Here is a 14,918-nt window from a genome sequence, read left to right as displayed (position 1 = left end):
ATATGGTTATGTGGCATTGGTAGCAAAATTATGTTGAATATTATGATTATTAGGAAGCATATGATAGACTAGGATTTGATCATGCCTTTTCTTATACTTCATTTTACTTCTATATATAATATGTCCACGAGGCTTAAGCAATAAACATTGTTTCCAACAATCCATCTCTATCTCTTCTAACATGATATCAGTCTAATCGATCCAACCCTAGCCACATGTACCTAGGATTAGTCTGCCGGTTGTGTGGCCCGACTGCCCTAGAGAGTCGTTTTCCCGATCCATTGATTGGGGTTTTTCTTTCTTGCCGATCGATTGATCGGTGTTATTTCTCTTTAGTTTTTTGATCTAAGATCGATTTGCGGGGCGCGCCGCCGCCGTTGACCCCCGCGCCTCTACTCTGACATTAGCGTCGATCCTCCACCGGCCACTCCGTCATCAACCACGCGGCAAGGAACACGCCGTCCAAGGGACGCCTTCATGCGTCAATAGCGGCCGCTCGTCGGCGCAGTCTCGATTGTCGGTCTGTGTTCGTTGTCATCGCGCCCGGGACATCACCGACAACATCGTCCCTGCCATGGTGCATACACCACCGCCGTCGGTTTGATCAATCGATCACATGCCTGTCTTCGTCAAGCACGTCCCCGAGCACGCGCCTACCGCAAATCGAGTCATAGGTTGCCATCATGTCGTCCCTACAAACCGCTGTGCCGCCGCCCTGAGATCCTCCCGCCGGCTACCCCCGTAGCCGCTGCTGCCTTTGCGTCGCCCCTTAGGGCTGTCGCGTCGTGGCACGCGGTCCACGTGGCCTCCCGTCGGGCCGTCGCCCCCTACCAGTGGCTCTCCCCTCGGCTGCCCCGACCCGTGAGCCGCCGCTACACCGCCTCTTCGGGATGTAGCGCCGCGGAACATGGTCACCGCTGCCAGCAGCAGCCGTCCCCGCGACATCAATGACCCGCGCACCGCCGCTGCATTGATAACCCAAAAATATAGGGGATCGCAATAGTTTTCGAGGGTAGAGTATTCAACCCAAATTTATAGATTTGACACAAGGGGAGCCAAAGAATATTTGAACGTATTAGCAGCTGAGTTGTCAATTCAACCACACCTGAAGATTAATTATCTGCAGCAAAGTGATCAACAACAAAGTAATATGATAGTTTTGATAGTAGTGACAGTAGCAACGGTAACGGTAACAGTGATAACAGTAATTTTGTAGCAAGTGTAACAGTGATGATAGCAGTAGTAACTTAGCAAGAACAGTATAGGATAAATTTGTAGGCATTGGATCGGTGACTTGTTGGATGATATTCATCATGAGACAGTTATAATCTAGGGCGATACAGCACTAGCTCTAGTTCGTCAATATAATGTAGGTATGTATTCCGTAAATAGTCATACGTGCTTATGGAAGAAATTGCATGACATCTTTTGTCCTACCCTCCCGTGGCAGCGGGGTCCATATTGGAAACTAAGGGATATTAATGCCTCCTTTTAATAAAGAACATGAACAAAGCATTAACACATATTAAATACACGAACTCCTCAAACTACGGTCAGCACCGGGAGTGGTCCCGACTATTGTCACTCCGGGGTTGCCGGATCATAACACGTAGTAGGTAACTATAACTTGCAAGATCGGATCAAGAACATGGATATAATGATGATAACATAAACAGTTCAGATCTGAGTTCATGCCACCGGGGCCCAAAGTGACAAGCATTAAGTATGGCAAATTCATAGCAACATCAATCTAAGAACATAGTGGATACTAGGGATCAAGCCCTAACAAAACTAACTCGATTACATGACAAATCTCATCCAACTCCTCGTCGACCAGCGAGACTACGAAGGAATTACTCACTCCTGGTGGGGAGCATCATGGAATTGGCGATGGAGAAGGGTTGGTGATGATGAAGAACGAAGATCCCTCTCTCCGGAGCCCCAAACGGACTCCAGATCTGGCCTCCCGATGAAGAACGGGAGGTGACGGCAGCTCCGTCTCGTGGATCGCGATAATTCTTTCCCCCTGATATTTCTCTGGAAAAATATGATTTTATAGCGTCGGTTCAGGGTTTGCAGGGCCACCAGGTGGGGACAACCCACCTGGGAGCGCCAGGAGAGGGGGGCGCGCCCTGGTGGGTTGTGCCCACCCAGGTGCCCCTCTCCGGCAGGTCTTGGCTATAGAAATTATTATTTATTATATAAAAATTCCTCGCAAAGTTTCGTTCCATTCCGAGAACTTTTATTTCTGCGCAAAAACAACACAATGGTAGTTCTGCTGAAAACAGGGTCAGTGCGGGGTTAGTTTCATTCCAACCATGCAAATTAGAGTCCAAAACAAGAGGAAAAGTGTTAGGAAAAGTAGATACGTTGGAGACGTATCAACTCCCCCAAGCTTAAACCTTTGCTTGTCCTCAAGCAATTCAGTTGATAAACTGAAAGTGAAAAAGAAAAACTTTTACGAACTCTTTTGCTCTTATTTGCATAAATAAGCTTAAACAACACCCAGGTTTTCAACCAACATTATAACTAACCATGACGACAATAACTCTTAAAGATTATAATGACTCATATCAATGACATAATCAGCTAGCGAGCAATAATAAGGTATATCTCAAACAGCAACACGTTGTCAAAACAACCATTATATAATATGACAATAGTGGTATCTCGCCAGTCCTTTCTGAGACCGCAAAACATAAATGCAGAGCACCTCCAAAGTTTAAGCAGCGACTAAACATTGTAATTCATGGTAGAAAAGATCCAATCATGATGCACCCAACATTAGCTACGCACAATGCATAAGCCATGCTAGTTGTGCTCTCAGGTTCTAGCGCTTGTTTTAGAAGGTGATGACTCAACATGAAAGTAAATAGATAGTCCCTTCGCAGAGGGAAGCAGTGATTTGCAATGGTGCCAGAACTCAATTTTTTAAAATAGAGGTAAATGATATTTTGGGACATGCACCCTTCTAATTTACTTCACGACCATCAATTATCAATATCTTCCATGCTAAGCACGCTAGTGGCGGTCCCAAGCGATAAAATTAAAGGTTTACTCCCCCTCCACCAACAATCACATTCCATGGCTTGTCCAAAACAACGGGTGGCTTTGATGACCCACTAGTATAGGGGATCTATCGTAGTCCTTTCGATAAGTAAGAGTGTCGAACCTAACGAGGAGCAGAAGGAAATGACAAGGGGTTTCAATAAGGTATTCTCTGCAAGCACTGAAATTATCGGTAACAGATAGTTTTGTGATAAGATAATTTGTAACGAGTAACAAGTAATAAAAGTAAATAAGGTGCAACAAGGTGGCCTGATCCTTTTTTAGCAAAGGACAAGCTTGGACAAACTCTTATATAAGGGAAAACGCTTCCGAGGACACAAGGGTATTATCATCAAGCTTGTTTTTATCACGCTCATATGATTCACGTTTGTTACTTTTATAATTTGATATGTGGGTGGACCGGTGCTTGGGTCCTGCCCTTCCTTGGACAAGCATCCCACTTATGATTAACCCCTATTGCAAGCATCCACAACTACAAAAGAAGTATTAAGGTAAACCTAACCATAGCATGAAACATATGGATCCAAATCAGCCCCTTACGAAGCAACACATAAACTAGGGTTTAAGCTTCTGCCACTCTAGCAACCCATCATCTACTTATTACTTCCCAATGCCTTCCTCTAGGCCCAAACAATGGTGAAGTGTCATGTAGTCGACGTTCACATAACACCACTAGAGGAAAGACAACATACATCTCATTAAAATATCGAACGAATACCAAATTCACATGACTACTTATAGCAAGACTTCTCTCATGTCCTCGGGAACAAACGTAACTACTCACAAATCATATTCATATTCATAATCAGAGGGGTATTAATATGCATAAAGGATCTGAACATATGATCTTCCACCAAATAAACCAACTAGCATCAACTACAAGGAGTAATCAACACTACTAGCAACCCACAAGTACCAATCTGAGGTTTTGAGACAAAGATTGGATACAAGAGATGAACTAGGGTTTGAGAGGAGATGGTGCTGGTGAAGATGTTGATGGAGATTGACCCCCTCCTGATGATAGGATCGGTGGTGATGACGATGGTGATGATTTTCCCCTCCCGGAGGGATGTTTCCCCGGCAGAACAGCTCCGCCGGAGCCCTAGATTGGTTTCGCCAAGTTCCACCTCATGACGGCGGTGCTTCGTCCCGAAAGCTTCCTTCTGATTTTTTCCCGGGGAAAAGACTTCATATAGCATAAGATGGGCACCGAAGGCCTGCCAGGTGCCCACGAGGCAAGGGGGTGCGCCCAGGCGGGTAGGGCGCGCCCCCACCCTTGTGGACAGGGTGTAGCCCCCCTCTGGTGCTTTCTTCGCCCAATATTTTTAATATATTCCAAAACTAACTTTCTTGGAGTATCAGGACTTTTGGAGTTGTACAGAATAGGTCTGTAATATTTGCTCCTTTTCCAGCCCCGAATTCCAGTTGCCGGCATTCTCCCTCTTCGTGTAAACCTGGTAAAATAAGAGAGAATAGACATAAGTATTGTGACATAATGTGTAATAACAGTCCATAATGCAATAAATATCAATATAAAAGCATGATGCAAAATTGACGTATCAACTCCCCCAAGCTCAGACCTCGCTTGTCCTCAAGCGGAAGCCGATAACGAAATATATGTCCACATATTTAGAGATAGAGGTGTCGATAAAATAAAATATGGACATGAGGGCATCATGATCATTCTTATATATATATATATATATAGGACAACACTATTCTAATCCCAGGATTAGAGTAGTTATTTGGATCACGACGCGTCCTATAAGGCCTGAGAAACCCACCGGACCGACTAAAAAAACACCACCACACCTGACCCACTGCCTCGATCCCCACCTCCTCCCTCGAGTTCCTCCCCCGAACGACAGATCTCGCCGTCGCCGCGCGCCTCTGGCTCGCCGCCTCTACCCAACCGCCGTCGGGGCCGCCTCCTCTCCCAACCGCCCCAGCACGTCACTGATACATCTCCGTTGTATCTACTTTTCCAAACACTTTTGCCCTTGTTTTTGACTCTAACTTGTATGATTTGAATGGAACTAACCCGGACTGACGCTGTTTTCAGCAGAATTGCCATGGTGTGGTTTTATGTGCAGAAAGCAAATATTCTCGGAAAGTCCTGAAACTCCATGGAACACCTTAGAAAAATAATAAAAAATCCTCGCCAAAGATGAAGACCAGGGGGGCCACACCCTGTCCACGAGGGTGGGGGCGCCCCCCCTCTAGGGCGCGCCCCCTACCTCGTGGGCCCCCTGGATGCCCTCCGACGCCAACTCCAACTCTATATATTGGCTTTCGGGGAGAAAAAATTAGAGAGAAGAAAATCATCGCGTTTTACGATACGGAGCCGCCGCCAAGCCCTAAAACCTCTCGGGAGGGCTGATCTGGAGTCCGTTCGGGGCTCCGGAGAGGGGGATTCATCGCCGTCGTCATCATCAACCATCCTCCATCACCAATTTCATGATGCTCACCGCCGTGCGTGAGTAATTCCATCGTAGGCTTGCTGGACGGTGATGTGTTGGATGAGATTTATCATGTAATCGAGTTAGTTTTGTTAGGGTTTGATCCCTAGTATCCACTATGTTCTGAGAATTGATGTTGCTATGACTTTGCTATGCTTAATGCTTGTCACTAGGGCCCGAGTGCCATGATTTCAGATCTGAACCTATTATGTTTTCATGAATATATGTGAGGTTCTTGATCCTATCTTGCAAGTCTATAGTCACCTACTATGTGTTATGATCCGGCAACCCCGAAGTGACAATAATCGGGACCACTCCCGGTGATGACCATAGTTTGAGGAGTCCATGTATTCACTATGTGCTAATGCTTTGTTCCGGTTCTCTATTAAAAGGAGGCCTTAATATCCCTTAGTTTCCAATAGGACCCCGCTGCCACGGGAGGGTAGGACAAAAGATGTCATGCAAGTTCTTTTCCATAAGCACGTATGACTATATACGGAATACATGCCTACATTACATTGATGAATTGGAGCTAGTTCTATGTCACCCTATGTTATGACTGTCACATGATGAACCGCATCCGGCATAATTATCCATCACCGATCCGTTGCCTACGAGTTCTCCATATACTGGTTTACGCTTATTTACTTTCCCGCTGCTACTGTTACAATCACTACAAAATACCAAAAATATTACTTTACTGTCTTTACTTTTGTTGCCGTTACCACCACTATCATATTACTTTGCTACTAAACACTTTGCTGCAGATACTAAGTTTCCAGGTGTGGTTGAATTGACAACTCAGCTGCTAATACTTGAGAATATTCTTTGGCTCCCCTTGTGTCGAATCAATAAATTTGGGTTAAATACTCTACCCTCGAAAACTGTTGCGATCCCCTATACTTGTGGGTTATCAAGACCTTTTTCTGGCGTCGTTGCCGGGGAGCATAGCTCTATTCTTTGAGTCACTTGGGATTTATATCTGATGGACACTATGAAGAACTTGAAAGACGCTAAGACAACAATTTATCCCTCAACTACGAGGGGAGGTAAGGAACTGCCATCTAGCTCTGCACTTGATTCACCTTCTGTTATGAGTAAGCTAGCGACACCTAAACCTGCTTCTGCTATTCGTTCCGATATGTCGCATGTTATTGATGATGCCACTTTTGCTATGCATGATACTTATGATGAAACTGCTTCTATGCCTGATACTACTGTGCCCCTTAGTGAATTTCTTGAAGAACAAATTGCTAGGGCTAGAGAAAGAGAAATTGATGAATCTGAATACGATGATGAAAGTGATGATGAAAATATGCCTGTTATTCCTCAGGGTTATCTTTTTGATAAAGATTCTTCTTTAGCTATTTTAGCCTGCAAAGATAGATATGAGCTTAAGAGGTTATTGATTAAATGGAACAAAGAATCACTTAGAGATAAAATGAAACCTAATCCTGCTTTTGCAACTTCACCTATCTGTGTTCCTGATAAGGATTATGAATTCTCTGTTGATCCAGATATAATTAGTTTGGTTGAATCTGATCCTTTTTATGGCTATGAATCTGAAACTGTTGTGGCACATCTTACTAAGTTAAATTATATAGCTGCCCTGTTCACTAATGATGAGAGATCGCGTTACTTCTATATACTCAAAATATTTCCGTTCTCATTAAAGGGTGATGCTAAGATATGGTTTAATTCTCTTGATCCTGGTTTTGTGTGCGTAGTCCCCAGGATACGATTTATTACTTCTCTGCTAAATATTTCCCTGCTCATAAGAAACAAGCCGCTTTAAGGGAAATATACAACTTTGTGCAAATTAAAGAAGAGAGTCTCCCACAAGCTTGGGGGAGGCTTCTCAAGTTACTTAATGCTTTGCCTGATCATCCTCTTAAGAAACCTGAAATACTTGATATCTTTTATAATGGACTAACCGATGCTTCCAGAGATTACCTGGATAGTTGTGCTGGTTCTCTTTTCAAGGAAAGAACACCGGATGAAGCTGAAATTCTATTGAATAATATGTTGACAAATGAAAATAATTGGGCACCTCCTGAGCCAGCTCCCACTCCAATTACTGAGCCTACTCCTAAACCAACTCCAAAGAAGAGAGGTATTCTATTTCTCAGTCCCGAAGATATGCAAGAGGCAAAGAAATCTATGAAAGAAAAAGGTATTAAAGCTGAAGATGTTAAGAATTTACCTCCTATTGAAGAAATACATGGTCTTAATCTACCGCCTGTCGAAGAAACATATGAACTTGATCACTTATTTACTGAGGAACCTCCTGATCCCGATATCCCGACACGGGTAGTAAAGGTAAATTCTCTCTATAGATTTGATGAAGGTGATATCCCTCACTATAAGTCTGCTAGGCAATGCTTTGATGAGTTTGATAATTTTATTGTCAAACAAGAAAATTTCAATGCTTATTTTGGTAGACAATTGAAATATGATTCCGATATGATTAAATACTTGGGTGATTATATGACTAATATTAGAGGTGAACTTAAACTTGTTAGCAAACATGCTTCTATGGTTACCACTCAAGTAGAACAAGTACTTAAGGCTCAAAAAGAATTGCTCCATGAAATGAATAGTAAGAAAAATGATTATGCTGTTAGAGTGGCTACTAGAACTGGTAGAATGACTCAGGAACCTTTGTATCCTGAAGGCCACCCTAAGAGAATCGAGCAAGATTCTCAAAGAAAAAATATTGATGTTCCTAGTTCTTCTAAAAAAAGAAGAAAAAGAAAAATGATAGAACTGTGCAAACATCTAGTGAACCTATTGCTGAACCACATGATAATCCAAATGATATATCTATGTCTGATGCTGAAACACAATCTGGTAATGAACATGAACCTAATGAAAATGTTAATGATGATGTTCATGATGATGCTCAACCTAGTAATGATAATGATATAGAAATTGAACCTGCTGTTGATCTTGATAACCCACAATCAAAGAATCAACGTTATGATAAAAGAGACTTTGTTGCTAGGAAACATGGCAAAGAAAGAGAACCATGGGTTCAGAAACCCATGCCCTTTCCTCCCAAACCATCCAAGAAAAAGGATGATGAGGATTTTGAGCGCTTTGCTGAAATGATTAGGCCTATCTTTTTACGTATGCGATTAACTGGTGTGCTCAAAACAAATCCTTATGCCAAATATATGAAGGATATCATTACTAATAAAAGAAAGATACCGGAAGCTGAAATTTCCACCATGCTTGCTAATTATACCTTTAAAGGTGGAATACCAAAGAAACTTGGAGATCCCGGAGTACCTACTATACCTTGATCCATTAAAAGAAATTATATTAAAATTGCTTTATGTGATCTTGGAGCCGGTATTAGTGTTATGCCTCTCTCTTTATATCGTAGACTTGACCTGAATAAGTTGACACCTACTGAAATATCTCTACAAATGGCTGACAAATCAACTGCTATACCTGTCGGTATTTGTGAGGACGTGCCTGTTGTGGTTGCAAACGTTACTATTTTAACAGACTTTGTTATTCTTGATATTCCCGAGGATGATAGTATGTCTATTATTCTTGGAAGACCTTTTCTTAATACTGCAGGGGCTGTTATTGATTGCAACAAAGGCAATGTCACTTTTCATGTTAATGGTAATGAGCATACGGTACACTTTCCGAGGAAACAACCTCAAGTTCATAGTATCAACTCCATTGGAAAAAGTCCATCGATTATAATTGGAGGTTTTGAATTTCCTCTTCCTACTGTCAAAAAGAAATATGATATACTTATTATAGGGGATGTGCATATCCCCGTTGAGGTAATTTAGTGTTATTCGAAATTTCTACGGTTTCATGATTATCAGAATGAGTTTGTTAACAAGACTTGATCAACCTTGTTAGTGGATTCTTTTTGATGAGCATGAGATGGATGAAACTAGAAGCACGACTTTCTGTACCCTCTTTATATTTTCTGTTAATTAGTAGAAATAAAGTAAAAATAGTATTTCTCTGTCTGTTTCCTGGTTTATCAGTGCAATATAAAAATATCCCGAAAATAAAAGTCCTCAGAATGACATGCCAATTTAATATGATTTTTTCGGGAATATTTGAGGATTTACTGTGCGAAAATTACCACGGGAGGAGCTGCCACCTGGCCACGAGGGTGGTGGGCCCCCCTCTAGGGCACGCCCCCTGCCTCGTGGGCCCACGGTGGCCCTCCTCCACTTATCCCAGCACCCATCTTCTTCCTGTCTCACACAAATCCGAAAAACCAACTCAAGCACGAGTTCCAGCCACTTTTGCTGCGATTTTCGATCTCCTTGCTCAAAGCACCTCTTGCAAAACTGCTTGGGGAGATTGTTCCTTGGTATGTGACTCCTCCATTGGTCCAATTATTTTTTGTTCTAGTGCTTTATTCTTCGCAAATTTGTGCTGCATAGGTGGCCATGTTCTTGAGCTTTCATGTCAAATTTATATGGTTCCAAGTAGTTCTAATGCTTGATATAGGCTCTAGGCACTTGTAGGAGTAGTTGCTATCAGTTTTATTGTTGGTTCAGTTTTGTTTGAAGTTACTAAAAATTTCAGATTATTTCAGAAAAATGATGAAGAGAATTTTGAGGGGCTCATCGAGCCGAAGCTCAAAGGATAAACAAGATGAAGAAGCTCAGAGGCCCAAATATAATTTGCCTCGTACGGCGGAAATCCAGCCGTGTGAATGGCCTTCTGATAATTTCTTGAGAGAGGCCGGGATTTATGAGGATTTCTATTCATTGATTGAAAATGCTGGCCTCACCGACTTCGTCCGCGACCAACGTCCACAATATCTCTTACTCACAAATACTTTTGTGCAAAACTTCTACTTTTACCCTAAGGAATCACCTCCATCAGTAGAGTTTCATTTATATGACGTTGTGAAGAAAATGCCATTGTCTGAATTTTGCGCAGTCTGCAACATACCCCCTGAGGGCACTTTAGAGGAACCACCCAGTAAGGAGTTGGAACCATTTATTAAACTTATCTCTGTGGGAGAAATCAGGAAGGTTTCTGATGCAAGATCACTAGCATACATTTTCCTGTGTTACGCTATTTTGCTTTATTTGCTAGTCGATGCTTGATAGGTCGTGGGAACTGTGGGAAATTTAGCGTTCCTGATATTATCATTTTGTTCCATGGTTTATACCACGACAACACTGTTAGTATGGGCGGAATTATTGCTAGGCGGATGAGTCTGAACCGTACTAAAGGCCCCATCTTTGGAGGCATTTATGCTTCTCGCCTTGCTGCACACTTTAACATAGCTATTAGGCATTATGAGAAAGAAGAAAAATTACTGCCTAATGCTTATCTAGACTATAAGAGCATGATAGCCCATGATTTTCTTGATAAGGACAGGAATGGAGAGCTCAAATAAAAGTTATACTTTGATAGACATTATCCTGAAACTATTACGTTGCCTGCTCCTTCTTTGTTTAATTTTGCAGGTCCCTATCTCGTTACGTGGGCTGCTGTCGAAGCCTACAAAAATCCCGCACCAGCCCCGAAACCGGAACCACAAGATGAGCCTCCATGACAATCTGTTTATTCTTGGGATCCAGAGACGACTGTCAGCCAGTGGTAGTCAGAGCCCTCTTCGTCATCACAGTATGATCCCAACTATTCCTCGTCGCAGTACGACCCCAGCTACACCTACGGGTATCCGCCAGGCTATCCCTGGCAATAGACCAACTTAGGCCAAAAGCCTAAGCTTGGGGGAGTATGTATTTCTCACCGACATTACATTTATGTTCACACACACTCATTGCTAGATGTCGGTGCTCATACTCTTTCACTGTAATATCCATGCTAGTTTATTTTCTTTTTCCTGCTTTCTTCTTGTGTGTTTGATAAACCTTAAGAAAACCAAAAAAAAATTAGTAGTAGTTTACTTTTCTACTGTAGTAGTAGTAATTAAAAAGAAAAGCCAAAAATATTCCCGTTCTTCTTTTGCTTGTTGGGAGCTTTCCCGTGTAAATAGTTTTTTATTTCTTTTATTTTCTTTGAGGGTCAGTAGGAGAAGACCATGATTAAATTGTTGAAGTGGCTCTTATACGCATCATTGTTGATTTAACCCAGAGCCCATATTGCCTTGTCTTCTCCTGTTTTTTGAATGCTCGCAGATTCCAGCCTAGTCCAATGCACGTGCACTCTTATTATTATTCACACCATTCGGTCGTGCAAGTGAAAGGCAATTATGATGATATATGATGGACTGACTGAGATGAGAAAAGCTGGTATGAACTCGACCTCTTTTGTTTTTGTAAATATGATGAGCCCCTCGTTCTTGATTCAGCTTATTGTGAACAAACATGTTTGCAATGACAATTAGAGATCATAGTTACTTGTGCCATGCTTGATTAGCTATGAGTTATAATGGTTTATCTTGCATGCCAACATGCTATTGAGATGGCTGTGATGTGGTATGATGGGGTGGTATCCTCCTTTGAATGATTTAAGTGACTTGACTTGGCACACGTTCACGCATGTAGTTGAAACAAAATCAACATAGCCTTCATGATATTTATGTTCATGGTGGATTATATCCTACTCATGCTTGCATCCAATGTTTATTAATTTTAATGCATGTACATGGCTGTTGTCGCTCTCTAGTTGGTCGCTTCCCAAGTCTTTTGCTAGCCTTCACTTGTACTAAGCGGGAATACTGCTTGTGCATCAAATCCCTTAAACCCCAAAGTTATTCCAGATGAGTCCACTATACCTTCCTATATGCGGTATCTACCTGCCGTTCCAAGTAAATTTGAATGTGCCAAACTCTAAACCTTCAAATAATTATTCTGTTTTGTATGCTCGAATAGCTCATGTATCAACCAAGGCCGTCCTTATCTTCCGTGTTAGGCGGGTTATTCTCAAGAGGAGTGGACTCCGCTCCACACTCACGAGAACATGCTTTATGTAAACTAAATCAAAATTAATTGCAAAAAAAATTCCCCCTAGGACCTGATGTATGTTGGAGACACTCGTTGTTTCGAGCAAGTCATGGAATGATGCTTGTTGGTGGAGGGGGAGTATAAACTTTACCATTCTGTTTGGGAACTGCCTATAATGTGTTTAGCATGGAAGATATCGCCATCTCTTAGTTGCTATGTTGACAATGAAAGTATACCGCTCAAAATACAATTTATCTCTATTTCAAAACCGAGCTCTGGCACCTCTACAAATCCCTGCTTCCCTTTGCGAAGGGCCTATCTATTTACTTTTATGTTGAGTCATCACCCTCTTATTAAAAATCACTAGCTGGAGAGCACAACTATCATTTGCATTCATCACTATTAATCTATGTTGGGTATGACTATGATTGGATCTCTTTTACCATGAATTACAATGTCTAGTCAGTCCTTGATCTTTAAAGGTGCTCTGCATTTATGTTTTGCGGTCTCAGAAAGGGCTAGTGAGATACCATCTTGTTATATCATATTATGATTGTTTTGAGAAAGTGTTGTCATCCGAGATTTATTATTATGGCTCGCTAGTTGATTATGCTATTGATATGAGTAATTGGGAGACCTGAGAATTATTGCAAATGTGGTTAGTTATGATCTTTACTAAAAACTTGAATGCTGGCTTTACATATTTGCAACAACAAGAGCAAATAGAGTTTGTAAAAGTTTTTCTTTCTTTCTTTCAGTTTGTCAACTGAATTGCTTGAGGACAAGCAAGGGTTTAAGCTTGGGGGAGTTGATACGTCTCCGTCGTATCTACTTTTCCATACACTTTTGCCCTTGTTTTTGACTCTAACTTGTATGATTTGAATGAAACTAACCCGGACTGACGCTGTTTTCAGCAGAATTGCCATGGTGTGGTTTTATGTGCAGAAAGCAAATATTCTCGAAAAGTCCTGAAACTCCACGAAACACCTTAGAAAAAACAATAAAAAATCCTCGCCAAAGATGAAGACCAGGGGGCCCACACCCTGTCCACGAGGGTGGGGGGCGCACCCCCTACCTCGTGGGCCCCCTGGATGCCGTCCGACGCCAACTCCAACTCTATATATTGGCTTTCGGGGAGAAAAAATTAGAGAGAATAAATCATTGTGTTTTACGATACGGAGCCGCCGCCAAGCCCTAAAACCTCTCGGGAGGGCTGATCTGGAGTCTGTTCGGGGCTCCGAGAGGGGGATTCGTCACCGTTGTCATCATCAACCATCCTCCATCACCAATTTCATGATGCTCACCGCCATGCGTGAGTAATTCCATTGTAGGCTTGCTGGACGGTGATGGGTTGGATGAGATTTATCATGTAACCGAGTTAGTTTTGTTAGGGTTTGATCCCTAGTATCCACTATGTTCTGAGATTGATGTTGATATGACTTTGCTATGCTTAATGCTTGTCACTAGGGCCCGAGTGCCATGATTTCAGATCTGAACCTATTATGTTTTCATGAATATATGTGTGTTCTTGATCCTATCTTGCAAGTCTATAGTCACCTACTATGTGTTATGATCCGGCAACCCCGAAGTGACAATAATCGGGACCACTCCCGGTGATGACCATAGTTTGAGGAGTCCATGTATTCACTATGTGCTAATGCTTTGTTCCGGTTCTCTATTAAAAGGAGGCCTTAATATCCCTTAGTTTCCAATAGGACCCCGCTGCCACGGGAGGGTAGGACAAAAGATGTCATGCAAGTTCTTTTCCATAAGCACGTATGACTATATACGGAATACATGCCTACATTACATTGATGAATTGGAGCTAGTTCTGTGTCACCCTATGTTATGACTGTCACATGATGAACCGCATCCGGCATAATTATCCATCACCGATCCGTTGCCTACGAGTTCTCCATATACTGGTTTACGCTTATTTACTTTCCCGCTGCTACTGTTACAATCACTACAAAATACCAAAAATATTACTTTTACTGTCTTTACTTTTGTTGCCGTTACCACCACTATCATATTACTTTGCTACTAAACACTTTGCTGCAGATACTAAGTTTCCAGGTGTGGTTGAATTGACAACTCAGCTGCTAATACTTGAGAATATTCTTCGGCTCCCCTTGTGTCGAATCAATAAATTTTGGTTAAATACTCTACCCTCGAAAACTGTTGCGATCCCCTATACTTGTGGGTTATCAGTCACCCGCCGCCGACACCCCCTCCCTCGGCCCGATGCGCCTCCTGGCGCCGCCTGACCGCTAGCACCACCGGACGCTGCCGGATCCTCGGAATCCCCCGCGCCGCCGCCGCCCACGAGTCAGCCCTCGGGACCAATCATGCCACCACGCGCCGGCGCGTGGCCCGTCGGATCTCCTAGACGCCGCTGCTACTCCCCCACTGCTCCGTGTGCGGCGGTGTTCTTCGACGAGGTCGCCGCCCGGAGGTCCACGAGCGCAAATCCACTCCCGAG

This window comes from Triticum urartu, chromosome 3 (genome assembly GCF_003073215.2).
Source record: "Triticum urartu cultivar G1812 chromosome 3, Tu2.1, whole genome shotgun sequence".
Classification (NCBI taxonomy): Eukaryota; Viridiplantae; Streptophyta; class Magnoliopsida; order Poales; family Poaceae; genus Triticum; species Triticum urartu.
This window is presented reverse-complemented; position numbering follows the sequence as displayed.